General features: G+C 44.1%; 21 non-coding genes across 21 annotated transcripts; all 21 read right to left on the bottom strand.

Annotated features, from left to right (window-relative positions):
- Positions 1-604: 604 nt before the first annotated feature.
- LOC125735129 (5S ribosomal RNA) lies at positions 605-723 on the bottom strand. Its single transcript, XR_007394428.1, has one exon. It is a non-coding gene; the product is annotated as a 5S ribosomal RNA (ribosomal RNA).
- Positions 724-1797: 1074 nt separating this feature from the next.
- On the bottom strand, positions 1798-1916 carry LOC125736540 (5S ribosomal RNA). Its single transcript, XR_007395818.1, has one exon. It is a non-coding gene; the product is annotated as a 5S ribosomal RNA (ribosomal RNA).
- Positions 1917-2998: 1082 nt separating this feature from the next.
- On the bottom strand, positions 2999-3117 carry LOC125736044 (5S ribosomal RNA). Its single transcript, XR_007395327.1, has one exon. It is a non-coding gene; the product is annotated as a 5S ribosomal RNA (ribosomal RNA).
- Positions 3118-4199: 1082 nt separating this feature from the next.
- Positions 4200-4318, bottom strand: LOC125732703 (5S ribosomal RNA). The gene has a single exon (XR_007392075.1). It is a non-coding gene; the product is annotated as a 5S ribosomal RNA (ribosomal RNA).
- A 1075-nt stretch (positions 4319-5393) lies between these two features.
- Positions 5394-5512, bottom strand: LOC125736043 (5S ribosomal RNA). Its single transcript, XR_007395326.1, has one exon. It is a non-coding gene; the product is annotated as a 5S ribosomal RNA (ribosomal RNA).
- A 1082-nt stretch (positions 5513-6594) lies between these two features.
- LOC125734141 (5S ribosomal RNA) lies at positions 6595-6713 on the bottom strand. The gene has a single exon (XR_007393465.1). It is a non-coding gene; the product is annotated as a 5S ribosomal RNA (ribosomal RNA).
- Positions 6714-7787: 1074 nt separating this feature from the next.
- Positions 7788-7906, bottom strand: LOC125737002 (5S ribosomal RNA). Its single transcript, XR_007396269.1, has one exon. It is a non-coding gene; the product is annotated as a 5S ribosomal RNA (ribosomal RNA).
- A 1081-nt stretch (positions 7907-8987) lies between these two features.
- LOC125732702 (5S ribosomal RNA) lies at positions 8988-9106 on the bottom strand. Its single transcript, XR_007392074.1, has one exon. It is a non-coding gene; the product is annotated as a 5S ribosomal RNA (ribosomal RNA).
- Positions 9107-10180: 1074 nt separating this feature from the next.
- Positions 10181-10299, bottom strand: LOC125736550 (5S ribosomal RNA). The gene has a single exon (XR_007395828.1). It is a non-coding gene; the product is annotated as a 5S ribosomal RNA (ribosomal RNA).
- A 1080-nt stretch (positions 10300-11379) lies between these two features.
- On the bottom strand, positions 11380-11498 carry LOC125732700 (5S ribosomal RNA). The gene has a single exon (XR_007392072.1). It is a non-coding gene; the product is annotated as a 5S ribosomal RNA (ribosomal RNA).
- Positions 11499-12574: 1076 nt separating this feature from the next.
- On the bottom strand, positions 12575-12693 carry LOC125734666 (5S ribosomal RNA). Its single transcript, XR_007393969.1, has one exon. It is a non-coding gene; the product is annotated as a 5S ribosomal RNA (ribosomal RNA).
- Positions 12694-13771: 1078 nt separating this feature from the next.
- On the bottom strand, positions 13772-13890 carry LOC125732699 (5S ribosomal RNA). The gene has a single exon (XR_007392071.1). It is a non-coding gene; the product is annotated as a 5S ribosomal RNA (ribosomal RNA).
- A 1078-nt stretch (positions 13891-14968) lies between these two features.
- Positions 14969-15087, bottom strand: LOC125732698 (5S ribosomal RNA). The gene has a single exon (XR_007392070.1). It is a non-coding gene; the product is annotated as a 5S ribosomal RNA (ribosomal RNA).
- A 1079-nt stretch (positions 15088-16166) lies between these two features.
- Positions 16167-16285, bottom strand: LOC125732697 (5S ribosomal RNA). The gene has a single exon (XR_007392069.1). It is a non-coding gene; the product is annotated as a 5S ribosomal RNA (ribosomal RNA).
- Positions 16286-17368: 1083 nt separating this feature from the next.
- LOC125734569 (5S ribosomal RNA) lies at positions 17369-17487 on the bottom strand. The gene has a single exon (XR_007393876.1). It is a non-coding gene; the product is annotated as a 5S ribosomal RNA (ribosomal RNA).
- Positions 17488-18567: 1080 nt separating this feature from the next.
- On the bottom strand, positions 18568-18686 carry LOC125734258 (5S ribosomal RNA). Its single transcript, XR_007393577.1, has one exon. It is a non-coding gene; the product is annotated as a 5S ribosomal RNA (ribosomal RNA).
- A 1079-nt stretch (positions 18687-19765) lies between these two features.
- On the bottom strand, positions 19766-19884 carry LOC125732524 (5S ribosomal RNA). Its single transcript, XR_007391901.1, has one exon. It is a non-coding gene; the product is annotated as a 5S ribosomal RNA (ribosomal RNA).
- Positions 19885-21002: 1118 nt separating this feature from the next.
- On the bottom strand, positions 21003-21121 carry LOC125737001 (5S ribosomal RNA). The gene has a single exon (XR_007396268.1). It is a non-coding gene; the product is annotated as a 5S ribosomal RNA (ribosomal RNA).
- Positions 21122-22204: 1083 nt separating this feature from the next.
- Positions 22205-22323, bottom strand: LOC125734257 (5S ribosomal RNA). The gene has a single exon (XR_007393576.1). It is a non-coding gene; the product is annotated as a 5S ribosomal RNA (ribosomal RNA).
- A 1079-nt stretch (positions 22324-23402) lies between these two features.
- Positions 23403-23521, bottom strand: LOC125732523 (5S ribosomal RNA). Its single transcript, XR_007391900.1, has one exon. It is a non-coding gene; the product is annotated as a 5S ribosomal RNA (ribosomal RNA).
- A 1098-nt stretch (positions 23522-24619) lies between these two features.
- On the bottom strand, positions 24620-24738 carry LOC125735192 (5S ribosomal RNA). The gene has a single exon (XR_007394491.1). It is a non-coding gene; the product is annotated as a 5S ribosomal RNA (ribosomal RNA).
- Between the last annotated feature and the right edge of the window lie 295 nt (positions 24739-25033).

The following is a 25033-nucleotide window of genomic DNA, read 5'->3' as shown; positions in this document are numbered from 1 at the left end:
ATTTTCTACATTGAAACATCGACGGCCTCTTCTCTCTAAAAATTCACCAGACCGCTTCTACCACCAGCAAAGAAGTTTCCATCCCTAATACCTCTGTGATTCCCACTAACCTAAACATTAATCTGGCATTGAAGGGTGTGAATTACCCCGGCCAACCTGCTCTTTTAAATAAAGCTTTTAGCAAGTTTTGAAGGGAGGAGAAGAGCAGACCTTGCTTTGCCAATAATATCGAGTCTTCTGTGGCGAAGTGGTTTTTGCATAGAAAACAAAGCGGTGAGTTGAAGAGGAATTATATCAGTACTTTGTTTAAAACTGTGTGTAAAAAGCTGTCTCTTTATCATTAACAATAAGTTGTAAAACGTGAATGGGGAGTGACAGTCTTCAAGTTTGTGAGAAGATCGCGCCCTGGTGGAATAAAGGCACGAACAGCTTACAGCACCTAGAATTACCAGGCAGTATTTAGAGTAAAACGTGTGTAAAAGCTGCCTTTATGAATGAGAGAAAAAAAAAATATATATATATAAAATAGTAAAATGGAAGGGGAGTGATAGATTTAAATTAATCGTGAAGTGGAGCGCCCCCTGTATAAAGTAAAAGTGAGATAAGCTTACAGCACCTGGTATTCCCAGGAGGTCTCCCATCCAAGTACTAACCAGACACTACCCTGCTTGGCTTCCGAGATCGGATGAGATCGGGCGTGTTCAGGGTGGTATGGCCATAAGCGAGAGATGCGACCAAAAACAGCCCTTTTGCATTACACGCGTCTATACATGCCAGTTAGTCCCATTGGATCCTACTAATGTTCTTTTTTTTTTTTTTATCTGACTCACACTGCAGCCCCACCATCCAATCGGCAGCGTCGGACCCACACCAAACATTCACCAAACTACTCAGCCAGCAGCCTACCACAATTATTCCATTCTTTCCGCATCCGCACACTTCCTTCTCTTTAACTCCTTTTCACTACCTCACAGGTTAATCGCTGCACGTCCCCCGCCGGCAAACATTACTCCTTTGCCTACCTCTTGCAGGATTCTCTTAACAACCCTCTGTTATCAACTCCGCTAACAGCCACAAAATCTCTGCCGCACGAAGCCCACTGGTAGCTGTTGAATCACATGCTTCTCCAAAACGTCGCGCTGTCAGAGCACTGGGAGCTACACACACCAACAAGTCCATACTGCAGGCTGCAGCCAGAACAATTTTCTACATTCAAACATCGACAGCCTCTTCTCTCTAAAAATTCACCAGACCGCTTCTACCACCAGCAAAGAAGTTTCCATCCCTAATTCTTCTGTGATTCCCACTAACCTAAACATTAAGCTGGCATTGAAGGGTGTAAATTACCCCGGCCAACCTGCTCTTTTAAATACAGCTTTTAGCAAGTTTTGAAAGGAGGAGAAGAGCAGATAATATGCCAATAATATCGAATATTCTGTGGCGAAGTGGTTTTTGCATAGAAAACAAAGCGGTGAGTTGAAGAGGAATTATATTAGTACTTTGTTTAAAACTGTGTGTAAAAAGCTGTCTCTTTATTATTAACAATAAGTTGTAAAACGTGAATGGGGAGTGACAGTCTTCAAGTTTGTGAGAAGATCGCGCCCTGGTGGAATAAAGGCACGAACAGCTTACAGCACCTAGAATTATCAGGAAGTATTTAGAGTAAAACGGTGTGTAAAAGCTGCCTTTATGAATGAGAGAAAAAAGAAATATATAAAATAGTAAAATGGAAGGGGAGTGATACATTTAAATTAATCGTGAAGTGGAGCGCCCCCTGTATAAAGTAAAAGTGAGAAAAGCTTACAGCACCTGGTATTCCCAGGCGGTCTCCCATTCAAGTACTAACCAGACCCTAGCCTGCTTAGCTTCCAAGATCAGACGAGATCGGGCGCGTTCAGGGTGGTATGGCCATAAGCGAGAGACGCTACCAAAAATAGCCCTTTTGCATTACACGCGTCTATACATGCCAGTTAGTCCCATTGGATCCTACTCCTGTTTTTTTTTTTTTTTTTATCTGACTCACACTGCAGCCCCACCATCCAATCGGCAGTGCCGGAACCACACCAAACATTCACCAAACTACTCAGCCGGCAGCCTACCACAATTATTCCATTCTTTCCGCATCCGCACACTTCCTTCTCTTTAACTCCTTTTCACTACCGCACAGGTTAATCGCCGCACGTCCCCCGCCGGCAAACATTACTCCTTTGCCTACCTCATGCAGGCTTCTCTTAACAACCCTGTGTTATCAACTCCGCTAACAGCCACAAAATCTCTGCCGCACGAAGCCCACTGGTAGCTGTTGAATCACATGCTTCCCCAAAACGTCGCGCTGTCAGAACACTGGGAGCTACACACACCAACAAGTCCATACTGCAGGCTGCATCCAGAACAATTTTCTACATTGAAACATCGACGGCCTCTTCTCTCTAAAAATTCACCAGACCGCTTCTACCACCAGCAAAGAAGTTTCCATCCCTAATACCTCTGTGATTCCCACTAACCTAAACATTAATCTGGCATTGAAGGGTGTGAATTACCCCGGCCAACCTGCTCTTTTAAATAAAGCTTTTAGCAAGTTTTGAAGGGAGGAGAAGAGCAGACCTTGCTTTGCCAATAATATCGAGTCTTCTGTGGCGAAGTGGTTTTTGCATAGAAAACAAAGCGGTGAGTTGAAGAGGAATTATATCAGTACTTTGTTTAAAACTGTGTGTAAAAAGCTGTCTCTTTATCATTAACAATAAGTTGTAAAACGTGAATGGGGAGTGACAGTCTTCAAGTTTGTGAGAAGATCGCGCCCTGGTGGAATAAAGGCACGAACAGCTTACAGCACCTAGAATTACCAGGCAGTATTTAGAGTAAAACGTGTGTAAAAGCTGCCTTTATGAATGAGAGAAAAAAAAAAAATATATATATAAAATAGTAAAATGGAAGGGGAGTGATACATTTAAATTAATCGTGAAGTGGAGCGCCCCCTGTATAAAGTAAAAGTGAGAAAAGCTTACAGCACCTGGTATTCCCAGGCGGTCTCCCATTCAAGTACTAACCAGACCCTAGCCTGCTTAGCTTCCAAGATCAGACGAGATCGGGCGCGTTCAGGGTGGTATGGCCGTAAGCGAGAGACGCTACCAAAAATAGCCCTTTTGCATTACACGCGTCTATACATGCCAGTTAGTCCCATTGGATCCTACTCCTGTTTTTTTTTTTTTTTTTATCTGACTCACACTGCAGCCCCACCATCCAATCGGCAGTGCCGGAACCACACCAAACATTCACCAAACTACTCAGCCGGCAGCCTACCACAATTATTCCATTCTTTCCGCATCCGCACACTTCCTTCTCTTTAACTCCTTTTCACTACCGCACAGGTTAATCGCCGCACGTCCCCCGCCGGCAAACATTACTCCTTTGCCTACCTCATGCAGGCTTCTCTTAACAACCCTCTGTTATCAACTCCGCTAACAGCCACAAAATCTCTGCCGCACGAAGCCCACTGGTAGCTGTTGAATCACATGCTTCCCCAAAACGTCGCGCTGTCAGAACACTGGGAGCTACACACACCAACAAGTCCATACTGCAGGCTGCATCCAGAACAATTTTCTACATTGAAACATCGACGGCCTCTTCTCTCTAAAAATTCACCAGACCGCTTCTACCACCAGCAAAGAAGTTTCCATCCCTAATACCTCTGTGATTCCCACTAACCTAAACATTAATCTGGCATTGAAGGGTGTGAATTACCCCGGCCAACCTGCTCTTTTAAATAAAGCTTTTAGCAAGTTTTGAAGGGAGGAGAAGAGCAGACCTTGCTTTGCCAATAATATCGAGTCTTCTGTGGCGAAGTGGTTTTTGCATAGAAAACAAAGCGGTGAGTTGAAGAGGAATTATATCAGTACTTTGTTTAAAACTGTGTGTAAAAAGCTGTCTCTTTATCATTAACAATAAGTTGTAAAACGTGAATGGGGAGTGACAGTCTTCAAGTTTGTGAGAAGATCGCGCCCTGGTGGAATAAAGGCACGAACAGCTTACAGCACCTAGAATTACCAGGCAGTATTTAGAGTAAAACGTGTGTAAAAGCTGCCTTTATGAATGAGAGAAAAAAAAAATATATATATATAAAATAGTAAAATGGAAGGGGAGTGATAGATTTAAATTAATCGTGAAGTGGAGCACCCCCTGTATAAAGTAAAAGTGAGATAAGCTTACAGCACCTGGTATTCCCAGGAGGTCTCCCATCCAAGTACTAACCAGACCCTACCCTGCTTGGCTTCCGAGATCGGATGAGATCGGGCGTGTTCAGGGTGGTATGGCCATAAGCGAGAGATGCGACCAAAAACAGCCCTTTTGCATTACACGCGTCTATACATGCCAGTTAGTCCCATTGGATCCTACTAATGTTCTTTTTTTTTTTTTTTATCTGACTCACACTGCAGCCCCACCATCCAATCGGCAGCGCCGGACCCACACCAAACATTCACCAAACTACTCAGCCAGCAGCCTACCACAATTATTCCATTCTTTCCGCATCCGCACACTTCCTTCTCTTTAACTCCTTTTCACTACCTCACAGGTTAATCGCTGCACGTCCCCCGCCGGCAAACATTACTCCTTTGCCTACCTCTTGCAGGATTCTCTTAACAACCCTCTGTTATCAACTCCGCTAACAGCCACAAAATCTCTGCCGCACGAAGCCCACTGGTAGCTGTTGAATCACATGCTTCTCCAAAACGTCGCGCTGTCTGAGCACTGGGAGCTACACACACCAACAAGTCCATACTGCAGGCTGCAGCCAGAACAATTTTCTACATTCAAACATCGACAGCCTCTTCTCTCTAAAAATTCACCAGACCGCTTCTACCACCAGCAAAGAAGTTTCCATCCCTAATTCTTCTGTGATTCCCACTAACCTAAACATTAAGCTGGCATTGAAGGGTGTAAATTACCCCGGCCAACCTGCTCTTTTAAATACAGCTTTTAGCAAGTTTTGAAAGGAGGAGAAGAGCAGATAATATGCCAATAATATCGAATATTCTGTGGCGAAGTGGTTTTTGCATAGAAAACAAAGCGGTGAGTTGAAGAGGAATTATATTAGTACTTTGTTTAAAACTGTGTGTAAAAAGCTGTCTCTTTATTATTAACAATAAGTTGTAAAACGTGAATGGGGAGTGACAGTCTTCAAGTTTGTGAGAAGATCGCGCCCTGGTGGAATAAAGGCACGAACAGCTTACAGCAGCTATAATTACCAGGCAGTATTTAGAGTAAAACGGTGTGTAAAAGCTGCCTTTATGAATGAGAGAAAAAAGAAATATATAAAATAGTAAAATGGAAGGGGAGTGATACATTTAAATTAATCGTGAAGTGGAGCGCCCCCTGTATAAAGTAAAAGTGAGAAAAGCTTACAGCACCTGGTATTCCCAGGCGGTCTCCCATTCAAGTACTAACCAGACCCTAGCCTGCTTAGCTTCCAAGATCAGACGAGATCGGGCGCGTTCAGGGTGGTATGGCCGTAAGCGAGAGACGCTACCAAAAATAGCCCTTTTGCATTACACGCGTCTATACATGCCAGTTAGTCCCATTGGATCCTACTCCTGTTTTTTTTTTTTTTTTTATCTGACTCAAACTGCAGCCCCACCATCCAATCGGCAGTGCCGGAACCACACCAAACATTCACCAAACTACTCAGCCGGCAGCCTACCACAATTATTCCATTCTTTCCGCATCCGCACACTTCCTTCTCTTTAACTCCTTTTCACTACCGCACAGGTTAATCGCCGCACGTCCCCCGCCGGCAAACATTACTCCTTTGCCTACCTCATGCAGGCTTCTCTTAACAACCCTGTGTTATCAACTCCGCTAACAGCCACAAAATCTCTGCCGCACGAAGCCCACTGGTAGCTGTTGAATCACATGCTTCCCCAAAACGTCGCGCTGTCAGAACACTGGGAGCTACACAAACCAACAAGTCCATACTGCAGGCTGCAGCCAGAACAATTTTCTACATTGAAACATCGACGGCCTCTTCTCTCTAAAAATTCACCAGACCGCTTCTACCACCAGCAAAGAAGTTTCCATCCCTAATACCTCTGTGATTCCCACTAACCTAAACATTAATCTGGCATTGAAGGGTGTGAATTAACCCGGCCAACCTGCTCTTTTAAATAAAGCTTTTAGCAAGTTTTGAAGGGAGGAGAAGAGCAGACCTTGCTTTGCCAATAATATCGAGTCTTCTGTGGCGAAGTGGTTTTTGCATAGAAAACAAAGCGGTGAGTTGAAGAGGAATTATATCAGTACTTTGTTTAAAACTGTGTGTAAAAAGCTGTCTCTTTATCATTAACAATAAGTTGTAAAACGTGAATGGGGAGTGACAGTCTTCAAGTTTGTGAGAAGATCGCGCCCTGGTGGAATAAAGGCACGAACAGCTTACAGCACCTAGAATTACCAGGCAGTATTTAGAGTAAAACGTGTGTAAAAGCTGCCTTTATGAATGAGAGAAAAAAAAAAAATATATATATAAAATAGTAAAATGGAAGGGGAGTGATAGATTTAAATTAATCGTGAAGTGGAGCACCCCCTGTATAAAGTAAAAGTGAGATAAGCTTACAGCACCTGGTATTCCCAGGAGGTCTCCCATCCAAGTACTAACCAGACCCTACCCTACTTGGCTTCCGAGATCAGATGAGATCGGGCGTGTTCAGGGTGGTATGGCCATAAGCGAGAGATGCGACCAAAAACAGCCCTTTTGCATTACACGCGTCTATACATGCCAGTTAGTCCCATTGGATCCTACTAATGTTCTTTTTTTTTTTTTTATCTGACTCACACTGCAGCCCCACCATCCAATCGGCAGCGCCGGACCCACACCAAACATTCACCAAACTACTCAGCCAGCAGCCTACCACAATTATTCCATTCATTCCGCATCCGCACACTTCCTTCTCTTTAACTCCTTTTCACTACCTCACAGGTTAATCGCTGCACGTCCCCCGCCGGCAAACATTACTCCTTTGCCTACCTCTTGCAGGATTCTCTTAACAACCCTCTGTTATCAACTCCGCTAACAGCCACAAAATCTCTGCCGCACGAAGCCCACTGGTAGCTGTTGAATCACATGCTTCTCCAAAACGTCGCGCTGTCAGAGCACTGGGAGCTACACACACCAACAAGTCCATACTGCAGGCTGCAGCCAGAACAATTTTCTACATTCAAACATCGACAGCCTCTTCTCTCTAAAAATTCACCAGACCGCTTCTACCACCAGCAAAGAAGTTTCCATCCCTAATTCTTCTGTGATTCCCACTAACCTAAACATTAAGCTGGCATTGAAGTGTGTAAATTACCCCGGCCAACCTGCTCTTTTAAATACAGCTTTTAGCAAGTTTTGAAAGGAGGAGAAGAGCAGATAATATGCCAATAATATCGAATATTCTGTGGCGAAGTGGTTTTTGCATAGAAAACAAAGCGGTGAGTTGAAGAGGAATTATATTAGTACTTTGTTTAAAACTGTGTGTAAAAAGCTGTCTCTTTATTATTAACAATAAGTTGTAAAACGTGAATGGGGAGTGACAGTCTTCAAGTTTGTGAGAAGATCGCGCCCTGGTGGAATAAAGGCACGAACAGCTTACAGCAGCTATAATTACCAGGCAGTATTTAGAGTAAAACGGTGTGTAAAAGCTGCCTTTATGAATGAGAGAAAAAAGAAATATATAAAATAGTAAAATGGAAGGGGAGTGATACATTTAAATTAATCGTGAAGTGGAGCGCCCCCTGTATAAAGTAAAAGTGAGAAAAGCTTACAGCACCTGGTATTCCCAGGCGGTCTCCCATTCAAGTACTAACCAGACCCTAGCCTGCTTAGCTTCCAAGATCAGACGAGATCGGGCGCGTTCAGGGTGGTATGGCCGTAAGTGAGAGACGCTACCAAAAATAGCCCTTTTGCATTACACGCGTCTATACATGCCAGTTAGTCCCATTGGATCCTACTCCTGTTTTTTTTTTTTTTTTTATCTGACTCACACTGCAGCCCCACCATCCAATCGGCAGTGCCGGAACCACACCAAACATTCACCAAACTACTCAGCCGGCAGCCTACCACAATTATTCCATTCTTTCCGCATCCGCACACTTCCTTCTCTTTAACTCCTTTTCACTACCGCACAGGTTAATCGCCGCACGTCCCCCGCCGGCAAACATTACTCCTTTGCCTACCTCATGCAGGCTTCTCTTAACAACCCTGTGTTATCAACTCCGCTAACAGCCACAAAATCTCTGCCGCACGAAGCCCACTGGTAGCTGTTGAATCACATGCTTCCCCAAAACGTCGCGCTGTCAGAACACTGGGAGCTACACACACCAACAAGTCCATACTGCAGGCTGCATCCAGAACAATTTTCTACATTGAAACATCGACGGCCTCTTCTCTCTAAAAATTCACCAGACCGCTTCTACCACCAGCAAAGAAGTTTCCATCCCTAATACCTCTGTGATTCCCACTAACCTAAACATTAATCTGGCATTGAAGGGTGTGAATTACCCCGGCCAACCTGCTCTTTTAAATAAAGCTTTTAGCAAGTTTTGAAGGGAGGAGAAGAGCAGACCTTGTTTGCCAATAATATCGAGTCTTCTGTGGCGAAGTGGTTTTTGCATAGAAAACAAAGCGGTGAGTTGAAGAGGAATTATATCAGTACTTTGTTTAAAACTGTGTGTAAAAAGCTGTCTCTTTACCATTAACAATAAGTTGTAAAACGTGAATGGGGAGTGACAGTCTTCAAGTTTGTGAGAAGATCGCGCCCTGGTGGAATAAAGGCACGAACAGCTTACAGCACCTAGAATTACCAGGCAGTATTTAGAGTAAAACGTGTGTAAAAGCTGCCTTTATGAATGAGAGAAAAAAAATATATATATATATAAAATAGTAAAATGGAAGGGGAGTGATAGATTTAAATTAATCGTGAAGTGGAGCGCCCCCTGTATAAAGTAAAAGTGAGATAAGCTTACAGCACCTGGTATTCCCAGGAGGTCTCCCATCCAAGTACTAACCAGACCCTACCCTGCTTGGCTTCCGAGATCGGATGAGATCGGGCGTGTTCAGGGTGGTATGGCCATAAGCGAGAGATGCGACCAAAAACAGCCCTTTTGCATTACACGCGTCTATACATGCCAGTTAGTCCCATTGGATACTACTAATGTTCTTTTTTTTTTTTTTATCTGACTCACACTGCAGCCCCACCATCCAATCGGCAGCGCCGGACCCACACCAAACATTCACCAAACTACTCAGCCAGCAGCCTACCACAATTATTCCATTCTTTCCGCATCCGCACACTTCCTTCTTTTTAACTCCTTTTCACTACCGCACAGGTTAATCGCCGCACGTCCCCCGCCGGCAAACATTACTCCTTTGCCTATTGCATGCAGGATTCTCTTAACAACCCTCTGTTATCAACTCCGCTAACAGCCACAAAATCTCTGCCGCACGAAGCCCACTGGTAGCTGTTGAATCACATGCTTCTCCAAAACGTCGCGCTGTCAGAGCACTGGGAGCTACACACACCAACAAGTCCATACTGCAGGCTGCAGCCAGAACAATTTTCTACATTCAAACATCGACAGCCTCTTCTCTCTAAAAATTCACCAGACCGCTTCTACCACCAGCAAAGAAGTTTCCATCCCTAATTCTTCTGTGATTCCCACTAACCTAAACATTAAGCTGGCATTGAAGTGTGTAAATTACCCCGGCCAACCTGCTCTTTTAAATACAGCTTTTAGCAAGTTTTGAAAGGAGGAGAAGAGCAGATAATATGCCAATAATATCGAATATTCTGTGGCGAAGTGGTTTTTGCATAGAAAACAAAGCGGTGAGTTGAAGAGGAATTATATTAGTACTTTGTTTAAAACTGTGTGTAAAAAGCTGTCTCTTTATTATTAACAATAAGTTGTAAAACGTGAATGGGGAGTGACAGTCTTCAAGTTTGTGAGAAGATCGCGCCCTGGTGGAATAAAGGCACGAACAGCTTACAGCAGCTATAATTACCAGGCAGTATTTAGAGTAAAACGGTGTGTAAAAGCTGCCTTTATGAATGAGAGAAAAAAGAAATATATAAAATAGTAAAATGGAAGGGGAGTGATACATTTAAATTAATCGTGAAGTGGAGCGCCCCCTGTATAAAGTAAAAGTGAGAAAAGCTTACAGCACCTGGTATTCCCAGGCGGTCTCCCATTCAAGTACTAACCAGACCCTAGCCTGCTTAGCTTCCAAGATCAGACGAGATCGGGCGCTTTCAGGGTGGTATGGCCGTAAGTGAGAGACGCTACCAAAAATAGCCCTTTTGCATTACACGCATCTATACATGCCAGTTAGTCCCATTGGATCCTACTCCTGTTTTTTTTTTTTTTTTTATCTGACTCACACTGCAGCCCCACCATCCAATCGGCAGTGCCGGAACCACACCAAACATTCACCAAACTACTCAGCCGGCAGCCTACCACAATTATTCCATTCTTTCCGCATCCGCACACTTCCTTCTCTTTAACTCCTTTTCACTACCGCACAGGTTAATCGCCGCACGTCCCCCGCCGGCAAACATTACTCCTTTGCCTACCTCATGCAGGCTTCTCTTAACAACCCTGTGTTATCAACTCCGCTAACAGCCACAAAATCTCTGCCGCACGAAGCCCACTGGTAGCTGTTGAATCACATGCTTCCCCAAAACGTCGCGCTGTCAGAACACTGGGAGCTACACACACCAACAAGTCCATACTGCAGGCTGCATCCAGAACAATTTTCTACATTGAGACATCGACGGCCTCTTCTCTCTAAAAATTCACCAGACCGCTTCTACCACCAGCAAAGAAGTTTCCATCCCTAATACCTCTGTGATTCCCACTAACCTAAACATTAATCTGGCATTGAAGGGTGTGAATTACCCCGGCCAACCTGCTCTTTTAAATAAAGCTTTTAGCAAGTTTTGAAGGGAGGAGAAGAGCAGACCTTGTTTGCCAATAATATCGAGTCTTCTGTGGCGAAGTGGTTTTTGCATAGAAAACAAAGCGGTGAGTTGAAGAGGAATTATATCAGTACTTTGTTTAAAACTGTGTGTAAAAAGCTGTCTCTTTACCATTAACAATAAGTTGTAAAACGTGAATGGGGAGTGACAGTCTTCAAGTTTGTGAGAAGATCGCGCCCTGGTGGAATAAAGGCACGAACAGCTTACAGCACCTAGAATTACCAGGCAGTATTTAGAGTAAAACGTGTGTAAAAGCTGCCTTTATGAATGAGAGAAAAAAAAATATATATATATAAAATAGTAAAATGGAAGGGGAGTGATAGATTTAAATTAATCGTGAAGTGGAGCGCCCCCTGTATAAAGTAAAAGTGAGATAAGCTTACAGCACCTGGTATTCCCAGGAGGTCTCCCATCCAAGTACTAACCAGACCCTACCCTGCTTGGCTTCCGAGATCGGATGAGATCGGGCGTGTTCAGGGTGGTATGGCCATAAGCGAGAGATGCGACCAAAAACAGCCCTTTTGCATTACACGCGTCTATACATGCCAGTTAGTCCCATTGGATACTACTAATGTTCTTTTTTTTTTTTTATCTGACTCACACTGCAGCCCCACCATCCAATCGGCAGCGCCGGACCCACACCAAACATTCACCAAACTACTCAGCCAGCAGCCTACCACAATTATTCCATTCTTTCCGCATCCGCACACTTCCTTCTTTTTAACTCCTTTTCACTACCGCACAGGTTAATCGCCGCACGTCCCCCGCCGGCAAACATTACTCCTTTGCCTATTGCATGCAGGCTTCTCTTAACGACCCTCTGTTATCAACTCCGCTAACAGCCACAAAATCTCCGCCGCACGAAGCCCACTGGTAGCTGCTGAATCACATGCTTCCCCAAAACGTCGCGCTGTCAGAACACTGGGAGCTACACACACCAACAAGTCCATACTGCAGGCTGCAGCCAGAACAATTTTCTACATTCAAACATCGACGGCCTCTTCTCTCTAAAAATTCACCAGACCGCTTCTACCACCAGCAAAGAAGTTTCCATCCCTAATTCCTCTGTGACTCCCACTAACCTAAACATTAAGCTGGCATTGAAGGGTGTGAATTACCCCGGCCAATCTGTTCTTTTAAATACAGCTTTTAGCAAGTTTTGAAAGGAGAAGAGCAGAACTTGCTATGCCAATAATATCGAGTCTTCTGTGGCGAAGTGGTTTTTGCATAGAAAACAAAGCGGTCAGTTGAAGAGGAATAATATCAGTACTTTGTTTAAAACTGTGTGTAAAAAGCTGTCTCTTTATCATTAACAATAAGTTGTAAAACGTGAATGGGGAGTGACAGTCTTCAAGTTTGTGAGAAGATCGCGCCCTGGTGGAATAAAGGCACGAACAGCTTAGAGCACCTTGAATTACCAGGAAGTATTTAGAGTAAAACGGTGTGTAAAAGCTACCTTTATGAATGAGAGAAAAATATATATATATATAAAATAGTAAAATGGAAGGGGAGTGATAGATTTAAATTAATCCTGAAGTGGAGCGCCCCCTGTATAAAGTAAAAGTGAGAAAAGCTTACAGCACCTGGTATTCCCAGGAGGTATCCCATCCAAGTACTAACCAGACCCTACCCTGCTTAGCTTACGAGATCGGATGAGATCGGGCGTGTTCAGGGTGGTATGGCCATAAGCAAGAGACGCTACCAAAAACAGCCCTTTTGCATTACACGCGTCTATACATGCCAGTTAGTCCCATTGGATCCTACTCCTGGTTTTTTTTTTATTTTTAATCTGACTCACACTGCAGCACCACCATCCAATCGGCAGCGCCGGACCCACACCAAACATTCACCAAACTACTCAGCCGGCAGCCTACCACAATTATTCCATTCTTTTCGCATCCGCACACTTCCTTCTTTTTAACTTCTTTTCACTACCGCACAGGTTAATCGCCGCACGTCCCCCGCCGGCAAACATTACTCCTTTGCCTACTGCATGCAGGCTTCTCTTAACGAGCCTCTATTATCAACTCCGCTAACAGCCACAAAATCTCCGCCGCACGAAGCCCACTGGTAGCTGCTGAATCACATGCTTCCCCAAAACGTCGCGCTGTCAGAACACTGGGAGCTACACACACCAACAAGTCCATACTGCAGGCTGCAGCCAGAACAATTTTCTACATTCAAACATCGACGGCCTCTTCTCTCTAAAAATTCACCAGACCGCTTCTACCACTAGCAAAGAAGTTTCCATCCCTAATTCCTCTGTGATTCCCACTAACCTAAACATTAAGCTGGCATTGAAGGGTGTGAATTACCCCGGCCAATCTGTTCTTTTAAATACAGCTTTTAGCAAGTTTTGAAAGGAGAAGAGCAGAACTTGCTATGCCAATAATATCGAGTCTTCTGTGGCGAAGTGGTTTTTGCATAGAAAACAAAGCGGTCAGTTGAAGAGGAATAATATCAGTACTTTGTTTAAAACTGTGTGTAAAAAGCTGTCTCTTTATCATTAACAATAAGTTGTAAAACGTGAATGGGGAGTGACAGTCTTCAAGTTTGTGAGAAGATCGCGCCCTGGTGGAATAAAGGCACGAACAGCTTACAGCACCTAGAATTACCAGGCAGTATTTAGAGTAAAACGTGTGTAAAAGCTGCCTTTATGAATGAGAGAAAAAAAAAAAATATATATAAAATAGTAAAATGGAAGGGGAGTGATAGATTTAAATTAATCGTGAAGTGGAGCGCCCCCTGTATAAAGTAAAAGTGAGATAAGCTTACAGCACCTGGTATTCCCAGGAGGTCTCCCATCCAAGTACTAACCAGACCCTACCCTGCTTGGCTTCCGAGATCGGATGAGATCGGGCGTGTTCAGGGTGGTATGGCCATAAGCGAGAGATGCGACCAAAAACAGCCCTTTTGCATTACACTCGTCTATACATGCCAGTTAGTCCCATTGGATCCTACTAATGTTCTTTTTTTTTTTTTTTATCTGACTCACACTGCAGCCCCACCATCCAATCGGCAGCGCCGGACCCACACCAAACATTCACCAAACTACTCAGCCAGCAGCCTACCACAATTATTCCATTCTTTCCGCATCCGCACACTTCCTTCTTTTTAACTCCTTTTCACTACCGCACAGGTTAATCGCCGCACGTCCCCCGCCGGCAAACATTACTCCTTTGCCTACTGCATGCAGGCTTCTCTTAACGACCCTCTGTTATCAACTCCGCTAACAGCCACAAAATCTCCGCCGCACGAAGCCCACTGGTAGCTGCTGAATCACATGCTTCCCCAAAACGTCGCGCTGTCAGAACACTGGGAGCTACACACACCAACAAGTCCATACTGCAGGCTGCAGCCAGAACAATTTTCTACATTCAAACATCGACGGCCTCTTCTCTCTAAAAATTCACCAGACCGCTTCTACCACCAGCAAAGAAGTTTCCATCCCTAATTCCTCTGTGACTCCCACTAACCTAAACATTAAGCTGGCATTGAAGGGTGTGAATTACCCCGGCCAATCTGTTCTTTTAAATACAGCTTTTAGCAAGTTTTGAAAGGAGAAGAGCAGAACTTGCTATGCCAATAATATCGAGTCTTCTGTGGCGAAGTGGTTTTTGCATAGAAAACAAAGCGGTCAGTTGAAGAGGAATAATATCAGTACTTTGTTTAAAACTGTGTGTAAAAAGCTGTCTCTTTATCATTAACAATGAGTTGTAAAACGTGAATGGGGAGTGACAGTCTTCAAGTTTGTGAGAAGATCGCGCCCTGGTGGAATAAAGGCACGAACAGCTTAGAGCACCTTGAATTACCAGGAAGTATTTAGAGTAAAACGGTGTGTAAAAGCTACCTTTATGAATGAGAGAAAAATATATATATATATAAAATAGTAAAATGGAAGGGGAGTGATAGATTTAAATTAATCCTGAAGTGGAGCGCCCCCTGTATAAAGTAAAAGTGAGAAAAGCTTACAGCACCTGGTATTCCCAGGAGGTCTCCCATCCAAGTACTAACCAGACCCTACCCTGCTTGGCTTCCGAGATCGGATGAGATCGGGCGTGTTCAGGGTGGTATGGCCATAAGCGAGAGACGCGACCAAAAACAGCCCTTTTGCATTACACGCGTCTATACATGCCAGTTAGTCCCATTGGATCCTACTCCTGGTTTTTTTTTTATTTTTAATCTGACTCACACTGCAGCACCACCATCCAATCGGCAGCGCCGGACCCACACCAAACATTCACCAAACTACTCAGCCGGCAGCCTACCACAATTATTCCATTCTTTCCGCATCCGCACACTTCCTTCTTTTTAACTTCTTTTCACTACCGCACAGGTTAATCGCCGCACGTCCCCCGCCGGCAAACATTACTCCTTTGCCTACTGCATGCAGGCTTCTCTTAACGACCCTCTGTTGTCAACTCCGCTAACAGCCACAAAATCTCTGCCGCACGAAGCCCACTGGTAGCTGCTGAATCACATGCTTCCCCAAAACGTCGTGCTGTCAGAACACTGGGAGCTACACACACCAACAAGTCCATACTGCAGGCTGCAGCCAGAACAATTTTCTACATTCAAACATCGACGGCCTCTTCTCTCTAAAAATTCACCAGACCGCTTCTACCACCAGCAAAGAAGTTTCCATCCCTAATTCCTCTGTGATTCCCACTAACCTAAACATTAAGCTGGCATTGAAGGGTGTGAATTACCCCGGCCAATCTGTTCTTTTAAATACAGCTTTTAGCAAGTTTTGAAAGGAGAAGAGCAGAACTTGCTATGCCAATAATATCGAGTCTTCTGTGGCGAAGTGGTTTTTGCATAGAAAACAAAGCGGTCAGTTGAAGAGGAATAATATCAGTACTTTGTTTAAAACTGTGTGTAAAAAGCTGTCTCTTTATCATTAACAATAAGTTGTAAAACGTGAATGGGGAGTGACAGTCTTCAAGTTTGTGAGAAGATCGCGCCCTGGTGGAATAAAGGCACGAACAGCTTACAGCACCTAGAATTACCAGGAAGTATTTAGAGTAAAACGGTTTCTAAAAGCTGCCTTTATGAATGAGAGAAAAAATATATATATATATAAAATAGTAAAATGGAAGGGGAGTGATAGATTTAAATTAATCGTTAAGTGGAGCGCCCCCCGTTTAAAGTAAAAGTGAGAAAAGCTTACAGCACCTGGTATTCCCAGGAGGTCTCCCATCCAAGTACTAACCAGACCCTACCCTGCTTGGCTTCCGAGATCGGATGAGATCGGGCGTGTTCAGGGTGGTATGGCCATAAGCGAGAGATGCGACCAAAAACAGCCCTTTTGCATTACACGCGTCTATACATGCCAGTTAGTCCCATTGGATCCTACTCCTGGTTTTTTTTTTTTTTTTTATCTGAATCACACTGCAGCACCACCATCCAATCGGCAGCGCCGGACCCACACCAAACATTCACCAAACTACTCAGCCGGCAGCCTACCACAATTATTCCATTCTTTCCGCATCCGCACACTTCCTTATTTTTAACTCCTTTTCACTACCGCACAGGTTAATCGCCGCACGTCCCCCGTCGGCAAACATTACTCCTTTGCCTACTGCATGCAGGCTTCTCTTAACGACCCTCTGTTATCAACTCCGCTAACAGCCACAAAATCTCCGCCGCACGAAGCCCACTGGTAGCTGCTGAATCACATGCTTCCCCAAAACGTCGTGCTGTCAGAACACTGGGAGCTACACACACCAACAAGTCCATACTGCAGGCTGCAGCCAGAACAATTTTCTACATTCAAACATCGACGGCCTCTTCTCTCTAAAAATTCACCAGACCGCTTCTACCACCAGCAAAGAAGTTTCCATCCCTAATTCCTCTGTGATTCCCACTAACCTAAACATTAAGCTGGCATTGAAGGGTGTGAATTACCCCGGCCAATCTGTTCTTTTAAATACAGCTTTTAGCAAGTTTTGAAAGGAGAAGAGCAGAACTTGTTATGCCAATAATATCGAGTCTTCTGTGGCGAAGTGGTTTTTGCATAGAAAACAAAGCGGTCAGTTGAAGAGGAATAATATCAGTACTTTGTTTAAAACTGTGTGTAAAAAGCTGTCTCTTTATCATTAACAATAAGTTGTAAAATGTGAATGGGGAGTGACAGTCTTCAAGTTTGTGAGAAGATCGCGCCCTGGTTGAATAAAGGCACGAACAGCTTACAGCAGCTAGAATTACCAGGAAGTATTTAGAGTAAAACGGTTTCTAAAAGCTGCCTTTATGAATGAGAGAAAAAATATATATATATATATATAAAATAGTAAAATGGATGGGGAGTGATAGATTTAAATTAATCGTGAAGTGGAGCACCCCCTGTATAAAGTAAAAGTGAGAAAAGCTTACAGCACCTGGTATTCCCAGGAGGTCTCCCATCCAAGTACTAACCAGACCCTACCCTGCTTAGTTTCCGAGATCAGACGAGATCGGGCGTGTTCAGGGTGGTATGGCCGCAAGCGAGAGATGCTACCAAAAACAGCCCTTTTGCATTACACGCCTCTATACATGCCAGTTGGTCCCATTGGATCCTACTAATGTTCTTTTTTTTTTTTTTATCTGACTCACACTGCAGCTCCACCATCCAATCGGCAGCGCCGGACCCACACCAAACATTCACCAAACTACTCAGCCAGCAGCCTACCACAATTATTCCATTCTTTCCGCATCCGCACACTTCCTTCTTTTTAACTCCTTTTCACTACCGCACAGGTTAATCGCCGCACGTCCCCCGCCGGCAAACATTACTCCTTTGCCTACTGCATGCAGGCTTCTCTTAACGACCCTCTGTTATCAACTCCGCTAACAGCCACAAAATCTCTGCCGCACGAAGCCCACTGGTAGCTGCTGAATCACATTCTTCCCCAAAACGTCGCGTTGTCAGAACACTGGGAGCTACACACACCAACAAGTCCATACTGCAGGCTGCAGCCAGAACAATTTTCTACATTCAAACATCGACGGCCTCTTCTCTCTAAAAATTCACCAGACCGCTTCTACCACCAGCAAAGAAGTTTCCATCCCTAATTCCTCTGTGACTCCCACTAACCTAAACATTAAGCTGGCATTGAAGGGTGTGAATTACCCCGGCCAATCTGTTCTTTCAAATACAGCTTTTAGCAAGTTTTGAAAGGAGAAGAGCAGAACTTGCTATGCCAATAATATCGAGTCTTCTGTGGCGAAGTGGTTTTTGCATAGAAAACAAAGCGGTCAGTTGAAGAGGAATAATATCAGTACTTTGTTTAAAACTGTGTGTAAAAAGCTGTCTCTTTATCATTAACAATAAGTTGTAAAATGTGAATGGGGAGTGACAGTCTTCAAGTTTGTGAGAAGATCGCGCCCTGGTGGAATAAAGGCACGTACAGCTTACAGCACCTAGAATTACCAGGAAGTATTTAGAGTAAAACGGTTTCTAAAAGCTGCCTTTATGAATGAGAGAAAAAAAAAATATATATATATAAAATAGTAAAATGGAAGGGGAGTGATAGATTTAAATTAATCGTGAAGTGGAGCGCCCCCTGTATAAAGTAAAAGTGAGAAAAGCTTACAGCACCTGGTATTCCCAGGAGGTCTCCCATCCAAGTACTAACCAGACCCTACCCTACTTAACTTACGAGATCGGATGAGATCGGGCGTGTTCAGGGTGGTATGGCCATAAGCGAGAGACGCTACCAAAAACAGCCCTTTTGCATTACACGCCTCTATACATGCCAGTTGGTCCCATTGGATCCTACTAATGTTCTTTTTTTTTTTTTTATCTGACTCACACTGCAGCCCCACCATCCAATCGGCAGCGCCGGACCCACACCAAACATTCACCAAACTACTCAGCCAGCAGCATACCACAATTATTCCATTCTTTCCGCATCCGCACACTTCCTTCTTTTTAACTCCTTTTCACTACCGCACAGGTTAATCGCCGCACGTCCCCCGCCGGCAAACATTACTCCTTTGCCTACTGCATGCAGGCTTCTCTTAACGACCCTCTGTTATCAACTCCGCTAACAGCCACAAAATCTCCGCCGCACGAAGCCCACTGGAAGCTGCTGAGTCACATGCTTCCCCAAAACGTCGCGCTGTCAGAACACTGGGAGCTACACACACCAACAAGTCCATACTGCAGGCTGCAGCCAGAACAATTTTCTACATTCAAACATCGACGGCCTCTTCTCTCTAAAAATTCACCAGACCGCTTCTACCACCAGCAAAGAAGTTTCCATCCCTAATTCCTCTGTGATTCCCACTAACCTAAACATTAAGCTGGCATTGAAGGGTGTGAATTACCCCGGCCAACCTGTTCTTTTAAATACAGCTTTTAGCAAGTTTTGAAAGGAGAAGAGCAGAACTTGCTATGCCAATAATATCGAGTCTTCTGTGGCGAAGTGGTTTTTGCATAGAAAACAAAGCGGTCAGTTGAAGAGGAATAATATCAGTACTTTGTTTAAAACTGTGTGTAAAAAGCTGTCTCTTTATCATTAACAATAAGTTGTAAAATGTGAATGGGGAGTGACAGTCTTCAAGTTTGTGAGAAGATCGCGCCCTGGTGGAATAAAGGCACGAACAGCTTACAGCACCTAGAATTATCAGGAAGTATTTAGAGTAAAACGGTTTCTAAAAGCTGGCTTTAAGAATGAGAGAAAAAAATATATATATATATAAAATAGTAAAATGGAAGGGGAGTGATAGATTTAAATTAATCGTGAAGTGGAGCGCCCCCTGTATAAAGTAAAAGTGAGAAAAGCTTACAGCACCTGGTATTCCCAGGTGGTCTCCCATCCAAGTACTAACCAGACCCTACCCTGCTTAGCTTCCGAGATCAGACGAGATCGGGCGTGTTCAGGGTGGTATGGCCATAAGCGAGAGACGCTACCAAAAACAGCCCTTTTGCATTACACGCCTCTATACATGCCAGTTGGTCCCATTGGATCCTACTCCTGTTTTTTTTTTTATTTTTTATCTGACTCACACTGCAGCCCCACCATCCAATCGGCAACGCCGGACCCACACCAAACATTCACCAAACTACTCAGCCGGCAGCCTACCACAATTATTCCATTCTTTCCGCATCCGCACACTTCCTTCTCTTTAACTCCTTTTCACTACCGCACAGGTTAATCGCCGCACGTCCCCCGCCGGCAAACATTACTCCTTTGCCTACTGCATGCAGGCTTCTCTTAACGACCCTCTGTTATCAACTCCGCTAACAGCCACAAAATCTCCACCGCACGAAGCCCACTGGTAGCTGCTGAATCACATGCTTCCCCAAAACGTCGCGCTGTCAGAACACTGGGAGCTACACACACCAACAAGTCCATACTGCAGGCTGCAGCCAGAACAATTTTCTACATTCAAACATCGACGGCCTCTTCTCTCTAAATATTCACCAGACCGCTTCTACCACCAGCAAAGAAGTTTCCATCCCTAATTCCTCTGTGACTCCCACTAACCCAAACATTAAGCTGGCATTGAAGGGTGTGAATTACCCCGGCCAATCTGTTCTTTTAAATACAGCTTTTAGCAAGTTTTGAAAGGAGAAGAGCAGAACTTGCTATGCCAATAATATCGAGTCTTCTGTGGCGAAGTGGTTTTTGCATAGAAAACAAAGCGGTCAGTTGAAGAGGAATAATATCAGTACTTTGTTTAAAACTGTGTGTAAAAAGCTGTCTCTTTATCATTAACAATAAGTTGTAAAACGTGAATGGGGAGTGACAGTCATCAAGTTTGTGAGAAGATCGCGCCCTGGTGGAATAAAGGCACGAACAGCTTACAGCACCTAGAATTACCAGGAAGTATTTAGAGTAAAACGGTGTGTAAAAGCTGCCTTTATGAATGAGAGAAATATATATATATATATATATATATATATATATATATATATATATATATATATATATAAAATAGTAAAATGGAAGGGGAGTGATAGATTTAAATTAATCGTGAAGTGGAGCGCCCCCTGTATAAAGTAAAAGTGAGAAAAGCTTACAGCACCTGGTATTCCCAGGTGGTCTCCCATCCAAGTACTAACCAGACCCTACCCTGCTTAGCTTCCGAGATCAGACGAGATCGGGCGTGTTCAGGGTGGTATGGCCGTAAGCGAGAGACGCTACCAAAAACAGCCCTTTTGCATTACACGCCTCTATACATGCCAGTTAGTCCAAGTGGATCCTACTCCTGTTTTTTTTTTTTTTTTTTTTTTTTGTCTGACTCACACTCCAGCCCCACCATCCAATCGGCAGCGCCGGACCCACACCAAACATTCACCAAACTACTCAGCCGGCAGCCTACCACAATTATTCCATTCTTTCCGCATCCGCACACTTCCTTATTTTTAACTCCTTTTCACTACCGCACAGGTTAATCGCCGCACGTCCCCCGCCGGCAAACATTACTCCTTTGCCTACTGCATGCAGGCTTCTCTTAACGACCCTCTGTTATCAACTCCGCTAACAGCCACAAAATCTCCGCCGCACGAAGCCCACTGGTAGCTGCTGAATCACATGCTTCCCCAAAACGTCGCGCTGTCAGAACACTGGGAGCTACACACACCAACAAGTCCATACTGCAGGCTGCAGCCAGAACAATTTTCTACATTCAAACATCGACGGCCTCTTCTCTCTAAAAATTCACCAGACCGCTTCTACCACCAGCAAAGAAGTTTCCATCCCTAATTCCTCTGTGACTCCCACTAACCCAAACATTAAGCTGGCATTGAAGGGTGTGAATTACCCCGGCCAATCTGTTCTTTTAAATACAGCTTTTAGCAAGTTTTGAAAGGAGAAGAGCAGAACTTGCTATGCCAATAATATCGAGTCTTCTGTGGCGAAGTGGTTTTTGCATAGAAAACAAAGCGGTCAGTTGAAGAGGAATAATATCAGTACTTTGTTTAAAACTGTGTGTAAAAAGCTGTCTCTTTATCATTAACAATAAGTTGTAAAATGTGAATGGGGAGTGACAGTCATCAAGTTTGTGAGAAGATCGCGCCCTGGTGGAATAAAGGCACGAACAGCTTACAGCACCTAGAATTACCAGGAAGTATTTAGAGTTAAACGGTGTGTAAAGGCTGCCTTTATGAATGAGAGAAAAAAAATATATATATAAAATAGTAAAATGGAAGGGGAGTGATAGATTTAAATTAATCGTGAAGTGGAGTGCCCCCTGTATAAAGTAAAAGTGAGAAAAGCTTACAGCACCTGGTATTCCCAGGAGGTCTCCCATCCAAGTACTAACCAGACCCTACCCTACTTAACTTACGAGATCGGATGAGATCGGGCGTGTTCAGGGTGGTATGGCCATAAGCGAGAGACGCTACCAAAAACAGCCCTTTTGCATTACACGCCTCTATACATGCCAGTTGGTCCCATTGGATCCTACTAATGTTCTTTTTTTTTTTTTTATCTGACTCACACTGCAGCCCCACCATCCAATCGGCAGCGCCGGACCCACACCAAACATTCACCAAACTACTCAGCCAGCAGCATACCACAATTATTCCATTCTTTCCGCATCCGCACACTTCCTTCTTTTTAACTCCTTTTCACTACCGCACAGGTTAATCGCCGCACGTCCCCCGCCGGCAAACATTACTCCTTTGCCTACTGCATGCAGGCTTCTCTTAACGACCCTCTGTTATCAACTCCGCTAACAGCCACAAAATCTCCGCCGCACGAAGCCCACTGGAAGATGCTGAGTCACATGCTTCCCCAAAACGTCGCGCTGTCAGAACACTGGGAGCTACACACACCAACAAGTCCATACTGCAGGCTGCAGCCAGAACAATTTTCTACATTCAAACATCGACGGCCTCTTCTCTCTAAAAATTCACCAGACCGCTTCTACCACCAGCAAAGAAGTTTCCATCCCTAATTCCTCTGTGATTCCCACTAACCTAAACATTAAGCTGGCATTGAAGGGTGTGAATTACCCCGGCCAACCTGTTCTTTTAAATACAGCTTTTAGCAAGTTTTGAAAGGAGAAGAGCAGAACTTGCTATGCCAATAATATCGAGTCTTCTGTGGCGAAGTGGTTTTTGCATAGAAAACAAAGCGGTCAGTTGAAGAGGAATAATATCAGTACTTTGTTTAAAACTGTGTGTAAAAAGCTGTCTCTTTATCATTAACAATAAGTTGTAAAATGTGAATGGGGAGTGACAGTCTTCAAGTTTGTGAGAAGATCGCGCCCTGGTGGAATAAAGGCACGAACAGCTTACAGCACCTAGAATTATCAGGAAGTATTTAGAGTAAAACGGTTTCTAAAAGCTGGCTTTAAGAATGAGAGAAAAAAAAATATATATATATAAAATAGTAAAATGGAAGGGGAGTGATAGATTTAAATTAATCGTGAAGTGGAGCGCCCCCTGTATAAAGTAAAAGTGAGAAAAGCTTACAGCACCTGGTATTCCCAGGTGGTCTCCCATCCAAGTACTAACCAGACCCTACCCTGCTTAGCTTCCGAGATCAGACGAGATCGGGCGTGTTCAGGGTGGTATGGCCATAAGCGAGAGACGCTACCAAAAACAGCCCTTTTGCATTACACGCCTCTATACATGCCAGTTGGTCCCATTGGATCCTACTCCTGTTTTTTTTTTTTTTTTTTATCTAACTCACACTGCAGCCCCACCATCCAATCGGCAACGCCGGACCCACACCAAACATTCACCAAACTACTCAGCCGGCAGCCTACCACAATTATTCCATTCTTTCCGCATCCGCACACTTCCTTCTCTTTAACTCCTTTTCACTACCGCACAGGTTAATCGCCGCACGTCCCCCGCCGGCAAACATTACTCCTTTGCCTACTGCATGCAGGCTTCTCTTAACGACCCTCTGTTATCAACTCCGCTAACAGCCACAAAATCTCCACCGCACGAAGCCCACTGGTAGCTGCTGAATCACATGCTTCCCCAAAACGTCGCGCTGTCAGAACACTGGGAGCTACACACACCAACAAGTCCATACTGCAGGCTGCAGCCAGAACAATTTTCTACATTCAAACATCGACGGCCTCTTCTCTCTAAATATTCACCAGACCGCTTCTACCACCAGCAAAGAAGTTTCCATCCCTAATTCCTCTGTGACTCCCACTAACCCAAACATTAAGCTGGCATTGAAGGGTGTGAATTACCCCGGCCAATCTGTTCTTTTAAATACAGCTTTTAGCAAGTTTTGAAAGGAGAAGAGCAGAACTTGCTATGCCAATAATATCGAGTCTTCTGTGGCGAAGTGGTTTTTGCATAGAAAACAAAGCGGTCAGTTGAAGAGGAATAATATCAGTACTTTGTTTAAAACTGTGTGTAAAAAGCTGTCTCTTTATCATTAACAATAAGTTGTAAAACGTGAATGGGGAGTGACAGTCATCAAGTTTGTGAGAAGATCGCGCCCTGGTGGAATAAAGGCACGAACAGCTTACAGCACCTAGAATTACCAGGAAGTATTTAGAGTAAAACGGTGTGTAAAAGCTGCCTTTATGAATGAGAGAAATATATATATATATATATATATATATATATATATATAAAATAGTAAAATGGAAGGGGAGTGATAGATTTAAATTAATCGTGAAGTGGAGGGCCCCCTGTATGAAGTAAAAGTGAGAAAAGCTTACAGCACCTGGTATTCCCAGGTGGTCTCCCATCCAAGTACTAACCATACCCTACCCTGCTTAGCTTCCGAGATCAGACGAGATCAGGCGTGTTCAGGGTGGTATGGCCGTAAGCTAGAGATGCTACCAAAAATAGCCCTTTTGCATTACACGCCTCTATACATGCCAGTTGGTCCCATTGGATCCTACTAATGTTCTTTTTTTTTTTTTATCTGACTCACACTGCAGCACCACCATCCAATCGGCAGCGCTGGACCCACACCAAACATTCACCAAACTACTCAGCCGGCAGCCTACCACAATTATTCCATTCTTTCCGCATCCGCACACTTCCTTCTCTTTAACTCCTTTTCACTACCGCACAGGTTAATCGCCGCACGTCCCCCGCCGGCAAACATTACTCCTTTGCC

This window comes from Brienomyrus brachyistius, chromosome 2 (genome assembly GCF_023856365.1).
Source record: "Brienomyrus brachyistius isolate T26 chromosome 2, BBRACH_0.4, whole genome shotgun sequence".
NCBI lineage: Eukaryota > Metazoa > Chordata > Actinopteri > Osteoglossiformes > Mormyridae > Brienomyrus > Brienomyrus brachyistius.
The sequence above is the reverse complement of the archived record's forward strand: the minus strand, read 5'-3'. Positions and strand labels throughout refer to the sequence as shown.